Source organism: Hippopotamus amphibius, chromosome 1 (assembly GCF_030028045.1).
Source record: "Hippopotamus amphibius kiboko isolate mHipAmp2 chromosome 1, mHipAmp2.hap2, whole genome shotgun sequence".
Classification (NCBI taxonomy): domain Eukaryota; kingdom Metazoa; phylum Chordata; class Mammalia; order Artiodactyla; family Hippopotamidae; genus Hippopotamus; species Hippopotamus amphibius.
In genome coordinates, this window is record NC_080186.1 from 111,252,418 (window position 1) to 111,261,139 (window position 8,722).

General features: G+C 43.7%; 1 pseudogene; it reads left to right on the top strand.

The window, feature by feature from the left end:
* Positions 1–5,964: 5,964 nt before the first annotated feature.
* Positions 5,965–8,348, top strand: LOC130844841 (52 kDa repressor of the inhibitor of the protein kinase-like; annotated as a pseudogene).
* Positions 8,349–8,722: the final 374 nt, after the last annotated feature.

Sequence of the window (8,722 nt, forward strand, 5' to 3'; positions counted from 1 at the left end):
GTAATAAAGCTCTGGTAGCTTTTACATGCTCACCACTTCTGTCTAGGCTGATTGAGATCATGTCTGCAGGCAAACCTTAAAAACTAACCTAGAAAAAATGATTAGGCTGAACACAGTTCTGGGACCAAGTTTTAAGTACCAGTCCCTGGTGGGTCCAGTCATTTGCATTGTTCCTGGTCCACACCTCACCTCCGTCCCTCTGGCCCCCACTGGCACATGTAAGCTAAGGAACCCCAAGCAAACCAGAGTGCAGAGACTGAAGAGATCATGGCAAACTCTCTGCCACCCTTCAACACAAGTCCAGAATGTGTCTAATAAACTTCCTTCTTTAAGATGAAGCATCTTAAAGGCGGAAATAGAGACACAGATGTAGAGAACAAACATATGGACACCAAGTGGGGAAAGCGGGGAGGGTTGGGGGGGAATGAATTGGGAGATTGGGATTGCCATATATACATTACTAATAAGAAAAAAAATACCAAATTGTGCACTCTAAAAAAAAAAAAAGATGAAGCATCTCAGCTCTTCTGAAATGTTCTTGCTAATTATAGTTCTGGAACAGTGTCCCTTAGGCTTTTCTAGCTCTCAAAGATTATTGGCATATTTGAGGTCCACTTATCATGGTTCCTAGGTTCAGGGAACAGTGTCCACCCTCAGGTGCTTGTCTCCCCCTAAGGTTCCATCTTAGTGCTAGAATATCAGGCGATATCCCTAAGCCCAAAGCTCTGATCTTTGCAACCCTTGGGTAAATGGCTAGGTTTTCCCATTCTTTTTGTTTGTTTGTGGGTATAGTCTCAGTGCAGTATTCTAATCTAAACCTGCAACCAGCATATCTACTAGAGAAATGGCTGGATTGAGCAGCAATGCCACTAACGTGCCCCTTTCCAAAAAACCCACCCAGACTAGCCAGGGAAGCTCCTCCATGAGTAAGAGCCCCTGGGTTGGCAGACTCATTGGTGTGTATGCAGATTAAGACCTCAACTTTCATCTCCTTTCCCCTACTTAAGTGACTTTCCTTTGGGAATAAAAGTTTGTATTGTTAGAGGACAATATGTTTTGTGTTCTCTTCCAAGCAATTAATTTGCTCTTACTTTGCTCACTGTTAACAGAGTTTTTCATAATGATGTAAACCACATCAGGTTTTGGCTTTTTGCCTACGATGGATGTAAGTACGTGCCTTTCGTTACTCAGTCCATTCCCTTACAAAGGCATCTTCGTTCCTCCTTCCCATTTCACCCTGAGGTGCAGAGGGAGGTCTTTGCCATCTCTTAAAGATGTTCAGTCATAAATCAGGTGGGAGAGGTATTTAGTAGAGAGGAATACCTTCCTAGTACCCCCAGAGTCATACCAAAGAGGGGGCCACTCCTTTCCCAGTGCTAGACAAGCCCTACTCAGAGGCCTGCAGTATTTTCCCACCTTGTGTCAACCTCCCTTAGACTTCCCAGATCCTTGTGTAGGAGGTGGCCCAGTGAAGTGAGCTTGGCCCTGAGCTGCGCTTTGTTTGAAAGCCTAAGGGCTCTTAAAGGAAGCTACCTGGGGTCCACTGATGAGAAGATGAAGTTGGCAGAAGACTGGTAAAATGTAGGGGTCCTGCCGGGAGGCTCCAGCCATCCTACTGCTGCTAAGGATTCTCCAGTTTCTACCTCATTCCACGTTCTGGGGGAATGGCTGCTGTAGATGAGACCCAGATCCTGTGCCAGCACCTGAAGGAAATCCTTTTCATCAATGCCTGCCTTCCAGAAAAGCTGGAACTTCATCTCAGCATTTCTGACCAGGGAAATGGTAGGGGAGGCCCAAGTTTGCCTGCTCTGGCAACGTGTGTCTTTCTAAGGACCTGTCTCCTGTGCAGGGCTTCACGGGTGTCAAGAGCTTTGGTAGACCTTACCTCACTCACGTCTTATAAATGGCCCAGCCAGGGTGATGGGGCAGGTACTATCATTCCTACTTTATAGATGAGTAAAGTAGATTTGCCCCAAGGCTGAGCTATGCCTCCATCTAGAGCTCTCTGACCTCCAAAGCCACTCTTGTGACTCCTGTGCTGTATACTTTCTGCTCCTCTCCTCGTGTGTGATCGTCATTCAGCAGAACTCAGGTTGCTGAGCTCCTCTTCCAGCAGAGTGAGGGTCTCCACCGCTGCCATCCTCACCCCCTCCCTTTTGTCTTGGTGGCTCTTCATGGTCCCAAAGATGGTTCTTCTCCCCACATCCACCTCTTAGATTGTACTCACACAGAGGTCAACATTCCACAGTCTTGTGCTGGGACAATGACCTGGCCACTTCCCACCCCAGAGCGGCAGCTATTTAATGGGAAAAGCTTCCTTTCTAATTGCAGCAGTTCGATGTGAGAATACATATGAATGTTTTGTCATTTGTTAAGGACCGTGTGAAAGTTAAAATTCTGCCCCATCACACTGAAGTCCCAACTCTTGCATGCCCAATTTTTTCTGGGCTGAGATAAAAGCACAGGACAGGGAACTGCAGAAAGCATCCTCTTAAGCAAATGTGTGTAACTTGCCTAAACTGTCATTATTTCCTGGAACAAGATGCACTTCTCCCTTCTACAGGCAGATCTTGGAGTCCTCTGCCCAGCTGTACAATGAAAACACAGACATCAGGGAAGAAAATCAGAGCCTTCTGGCTCACCTGAGTCATATTCCAGAGATAAGTGGTCAAGACCTACAGGATGAGATCCCTCTCAGATCTCTCTTTTCTCTTGCCACATCTGGCTATCGAAACAAAAGATGATGGGGAGACCAAAACTACTACACAACCCAGAATTCTCATAGTCTTCCTCAATCTAGAAACATGCTCCCTCTGCAGGTCCCCAGACTCCAGGCTCCAGGAATAAGTAGCTCTGGGAAATCCACCACTTAGTTACAATTTCACCCTATTATTGAAGCCTGGATTCCAGTCAAGTTTTTCAATTTACAGGTCACATGGCTTTAGTCATCACTTAACCTCTTGAAAGCCTAAGGGCTCTTAAAGGAAGCTACCTGGGGTCCGCTGATGGGTGATTTCCCATTCCACAGGTTAAGGGTTATGTGTTCAGTCCTACAAGACTGCCCCCCACACCCACACCCGACACCCTGTCCATTTTGAGGGCAGCTGAAAGCCCAGGTTGTTACCTGTACTTCTGACTGATGGGCTAGAAATCAGAGGACATCACCACCCCCTCCTCAGGTTCGATTAATTTGACAGAGTAGCCCACAGAACTCAGAGAAACATTTTACTAACTAGATTATCGGTTTATTGTAAAAGGATATAACTCAGGAACAGCAGATAGAAGAGATGCATAGGGCAAGGCGTGGGGAAAGGGTGTGGAGCTTCTGTGCCCTCTCAGAGCCAGCCACTCTCCCAGTACCCCCATGTGTTCACCAACTCAGAAGCTCTCACAACCCTAAAAACCTTCTGAGTTTTCATTGGAGACCTCATTACATTGGCCTGATTGATTAAACCATTGCCTGTAGTGATTGAACTCAATCTCCAGCCCCTCGCACCTCGCGGGAGGTCAGGGGCTGGGACTCGAAGGTCCAACCCTCCAAACACAAGGTGGACCCTCCTGGCAACAAGCCCCAACATTACTTGGTTTCCAAAAGTTGCCTCATTAATGTAACACAATAAACTTTATCCTTCCATCACTTAGGAAGTTCCAAGGGTTTTAGGAGCTCTGTGCCAAAAACAGGATGACGACCAAGTATACGTTTCTTATTAGAAATCACAGTACACAGATGGTATCTGAGGACCCTCCTAGTTTTTACATCCTAGGGCTGTTCCCTTGGCACCACCCAGATTTCCATTCAAAATATCCTCTCTTTCCTAGAGCAGACTGTTTCTCCATGTCTATGCTTGAAGCTAGGCACATCTCTCCTGAGCGGCGTCAAAGGCCTTCATTTTTCTCCACAAGAGTAGAATGGAGAATAAAGTGCTACTGAGGAGGAGGTGGTAGGGATTGGCTAAACTAGCTGCAGCAGCTTTGAGCAGGACTATCAGTATTTTGAGGGGGTGGGGGCCTTTGTTCCACACCACAGGGCAGATGGTCCATTTCTGAGGACGTTGCCTCTAATCTGCTTGCACAGCCTTCTCTCTCCAGACTGTAGGCTTACCACCAGAGCTTATCCACTCAACTGCATTCAGGTGTCACGTGGCCTCTTTCTTCTCTTAGCTCTCACTCAAACCTCAGTTTGGTATCATCAAAACCTGTTAGAAAATTCTGTTTTTGTTTTCTGTTTCAGGTAACAACTAATGCTGGAACTATGAAAAGTTCTGTCATTTCAACAAAGCATAGTCACAAACATTTCCCCAACTGATGAGAAAAACAACAAAACAAGCAAAAGTCCAAATCTGAAAGGAAGAGCAAGATTTCCCAGCCACTCTAGGCTTTTACTCCAAATACATGGTTTGACGGCAGCAATCACAGCCCTTCAGCCTACAAACGTGTAAGTGCCTAAGGGACACCAATACCTAGATGCTCAGACAATCTTGAGAAGCCCTAACTCTTTTTCCTTCCCACCCCATCCTGTGAATGACTGGAGTCAGCAGCAGCTGGAAGAACATGGCAAGGCCTTGGGTGAAGAATAAGTCAGAATAATGTCACGGCCGACCATTCATCAGCTTTTCAGCACATGTCCCTTTTCCTTGAAGGCTGGCAGTTTATAAAGACCCTAGAATACAGTTTATTTTATATACATTCTGTTGCCTATCATCTTTTTGTACACATCAAAGTTATAGAGCTTTCTTTCATCAGCTTAAAGCAGGAGAGTCAAACATTAAAGGGCCCACTATATTTATACCCCAGAGTGAGAGAAACCAGGTCTGAGTACCTCACTTCATGCCAAAATTAAATGTTATTGTGCACCTGGTATTGGGGGGAAAATCATTGTCTCACACTCTGGGAACTAAGATACTCAGGCAAAAAGTGCTGCCCCCACGGTTGGGCATCTGTAAGCAGAGCAGCGGTCTCATACATATCCACCCAATGGGCGACCCAAGGACACAATGATAGAATCTCTGCCAGAGAAGGATGCTGAGAGGTCCCTGTTCACTGTTGTACTCCTGATGTACTCCATCAAAAGTTCCATCCTAGAGTTCTCTGTTTAGGACCACAGAGAGAGAGAATATGCCTAGATGGAAACGGTAGCTCTCAAATTACTCTCATTTGGACTTTTTTTTTCTGAAAATAAATTTCTCATACCCTTTGTCTTTTGCTATCAAATATAAAAGCAGGACATCTTATTCAGAACCTTTGAAACATATAAAGTAGCCTCCAACTTATCAGATTTCCAGGTTAGAAAGCTGATTCATGTAAGAAGGTTGAATCCTGGGTGGCAGGAAGGGATCCTTTAGTTGGCTCTGTAAAGCACACTAGTGATTTACATTTGTTTGTACGAGTGGGTGGCATTGAGGACTGTCACACCCTTCTGCAAGAGAGATACCCACTGAGAGCCAATTTTTAGTCTAGGACTAGTTAACTCTTCATGGCTTCCTGTGTTTTACAATCGCTTCCACCCCTCACCGCAAATGATTTACTTTGAAATTTTTCATACCTACAGAAACTTTGAAAGAACTATACAATGAACACCTCTGTTCTGTTCATTTAAATACAAAAATTAACATTCATTTGTTCCTTTTCTCTGTCTGCACTCACTCATTCACACATTCATCTTACTTTACTAAATGTAGACAAAAAGCCCACTTCTAAATACTTCAGCATGTATTTCCTATCATTAAGGGCATCATTGTATATAACCATAATACAATTCAGTTATCAAATCTTAGGACATTAATACTAATTCAATAATATCTAATATATGCTCCGGGTATAAATTTTCCCGTTGTTTAAAAAATGTAATGACCGGCCCCTCCCCCTGGCGCGCCGGCCTTCACGAGCCGGCCGGCCGGCCGGCCTGTCTCCCCTCCCCGGCCCCGACGGGCGGGCGGGCTGCCCTGAGGAGGTGGGGAGGGGAGGGCTGGGCCGGCCGGAGGGCAGACAACGATGCCGAACTTCTGCGCGGCCCCCAATTGCACGCGGAAGAGCACGCAGTCGGACCTGGCCTTCTTCAGGTTCCCGCGGGATCCTGCCAGATGCCAGAAGTGGGTGGAGAATTGTAGGAGAGCAGACCTAGAAGATGAAACACCTGATTAACTAAATAAACATTATCGATTATGTGCCAAACACTTTGAGACTTCTATGATCTGTAGAACTAGCCCTTATAGGACAGTTCTTCGAGATAATGCAATACCAACAATATTTGATCTTACCAGCCATTTGAATAATCCGCATAGTAGACACAGAAAACGAATAAAAGAATTGAGTGAAGATGAAATCAGGACACTGAAACAGAAAAAAATTGATGAAACTTCTGAACAGGAAGCAAAACATAAGGAAATAAACAACAGCAATGCTCAGAACCCCAGTGCAGAAGAAGGGGGTGAAGAGCAGGATGAAGACATTTTACCTTTAACTCTTGAAGAGAAGGAAAACAAAGAATACTTAAAATCTTTATTTGAAATTTTGATTCTTATGGGAAATCAGAACATACCTCTGGATGGACATGAAGCTGATGAAATCCCAGAAGGTCTCTTTACTCCTGATAATTCTCAAGCTCTGCTGGAGTGCCGGATCAATTCTGGTGAAGAGGTTCTGAGAAAGCGTTTTGAGACAACAGCAGTTAACACATTGTTCTGTTCAAAAACACAGCAGAAACAGATGCTAGAGATCTGTGAGAGCTGCATTCGGGAAGAAACCCTCAGGGAAGTGAGAGACTCTCACTTCTTTTCCATCATCACTGACGATGTGGTGGACATAGCAGGGGAAGAGCACCTGCCTGTGCTGGTGAGGTTTGTGGATGAAGCTCATAACCTAAGAGAGGAATTTGTGGGCTTCCTGCCTTATGAAGCGGATGCAGAAATTTTGGCTGTGAAATTTCACACTACGATAACTGAGAAGTGGGGATTAAACATGGAGTACTGTCGTGGCCAGGCTTACATTGTGTCCAGTGGATTTTCTTCCAAAATGAAAGTTGTTGCTTCTAGACTTTTAGAGAAATATCCCCAAGCTATCTACACACTCTGTTCTTCCTGTGCCTTAAATATGTGGCTGGCAAAATCAGTGCCTGTTATGGGAGTATCTGTTGCATTAGGAACAATTGAGGAAGTTTGTTCTTTTTTCCATCGATCACCACAACTGCTTTTAGAGCTTGACAATGTCATTTCTGCCCTCTTTCAGAACAATGAAGAAAGGGGCAAAGAGCTGAAGGAAATTTGCCATTCTCAGTGGACAGGCAGGCATGATGCTTTTGAAATCTTAGTGGACCTCCTACAAGCACTTGTTTTATGTTTAGATGGTATAAATAGTGATACAAATGTTAGATGGAATAATTGTATAGCTGGCCGAGCATTTGTACTCTGTAGTGCGGTAACAGATTTTGATTTCATCGTTACCATTGTTGTTCTTAAAAATGTTCTGTCTTTTACAAGAGCCTTTGGGAAAAATCTTCAGGGGCAAACTTCTGATGTATTCTTTGCAGCAAGTAGCTTGACTGCAGTGCTGCATTCACTAAATGAAGTGATGGAAAATATCGAAGTTTATCATGAATTTTGGTTTGAGGAAGCCACAAATTTGGCAACCAAACTTGATATTCAGATGAAACTCCCAGGGAAATTTCGCAGAGCTCAACACAGTAACCTGGAATCTCAGCTAACCTCTGAGAGTTACTATAAAGAAACTCTAAGTGTTCCAACAGTGGAGCACATTATTCAGGAACTGAAAGATATATTCTCAGAACAGCACCTCAGAGCTCTTAAATGCTTATCTCTGGTACCCTCTGTCATGGGACAGCTCAAATTTAACACATCAGAGGAGCACCATGCTGACATGTACAAAAGTGACTTACCTAATCCTGACACACTCTCTGCTGAGCTACATTGTTGGAGAATCAAGTGGAAACACAGAGGGAAAGATATAGAACTCCCATCCACTATTTATGAAGCCCTTCATCTGCCAGACATCAAGTTTTTTCCTAATGTTTATGCATTACTGAAGGTCCTATGTATTCTTCCTGTGATGAAGGTTGAGAATGAACGCTATGAAAATGGGCGAAAGCGTCTCAAAGCATACCTGAGGAACACTTTGACAGACCAAAGGTCAAGTAACTTGGCTTTGCTTAACATAAATTTTGATATAAAACATGATTTGGATTTAATGGTGGATACATATATCAAACTCTATACAAGTAAGTCAGAGCTTCCTACAGATAATTCAGAAACCATTGAAAATATCTAAGAGACTTTTAAAATAGGCTTTCTCTTATATTTGATATTTGAAAAAACTCTATAAGAAATTTGAAAATAACTTACGGAAAAATTGTAAGGTGTATGTAGGCCACTTAATCACTGAATATCTTGACCTGTAGGCCTCTCATTGAGTACCTTAGTCATTGATAATCTGCCTGTTTAAATGGCCCATTTGAACTCCCATGCTTTGGAGACCTTACTGTTCTTCCAGCAGATAGCATTAAAAGTACCATGTTACACTTCTGTGTGATCTCTGCTAATGGCACTTTGGAACTGTTTCAGTTAAGTCATTTTAGACATAACATTTATTACTGTGGATCTAATTATCGGGTATTGAGTTATCAGTTCTTTGAAGAAATACTTTCAAGGAGGTATGGGAGGAAGGAATACATTTTGTAAAATGTTACAGTGAAGCTCATGACTGACCTTTG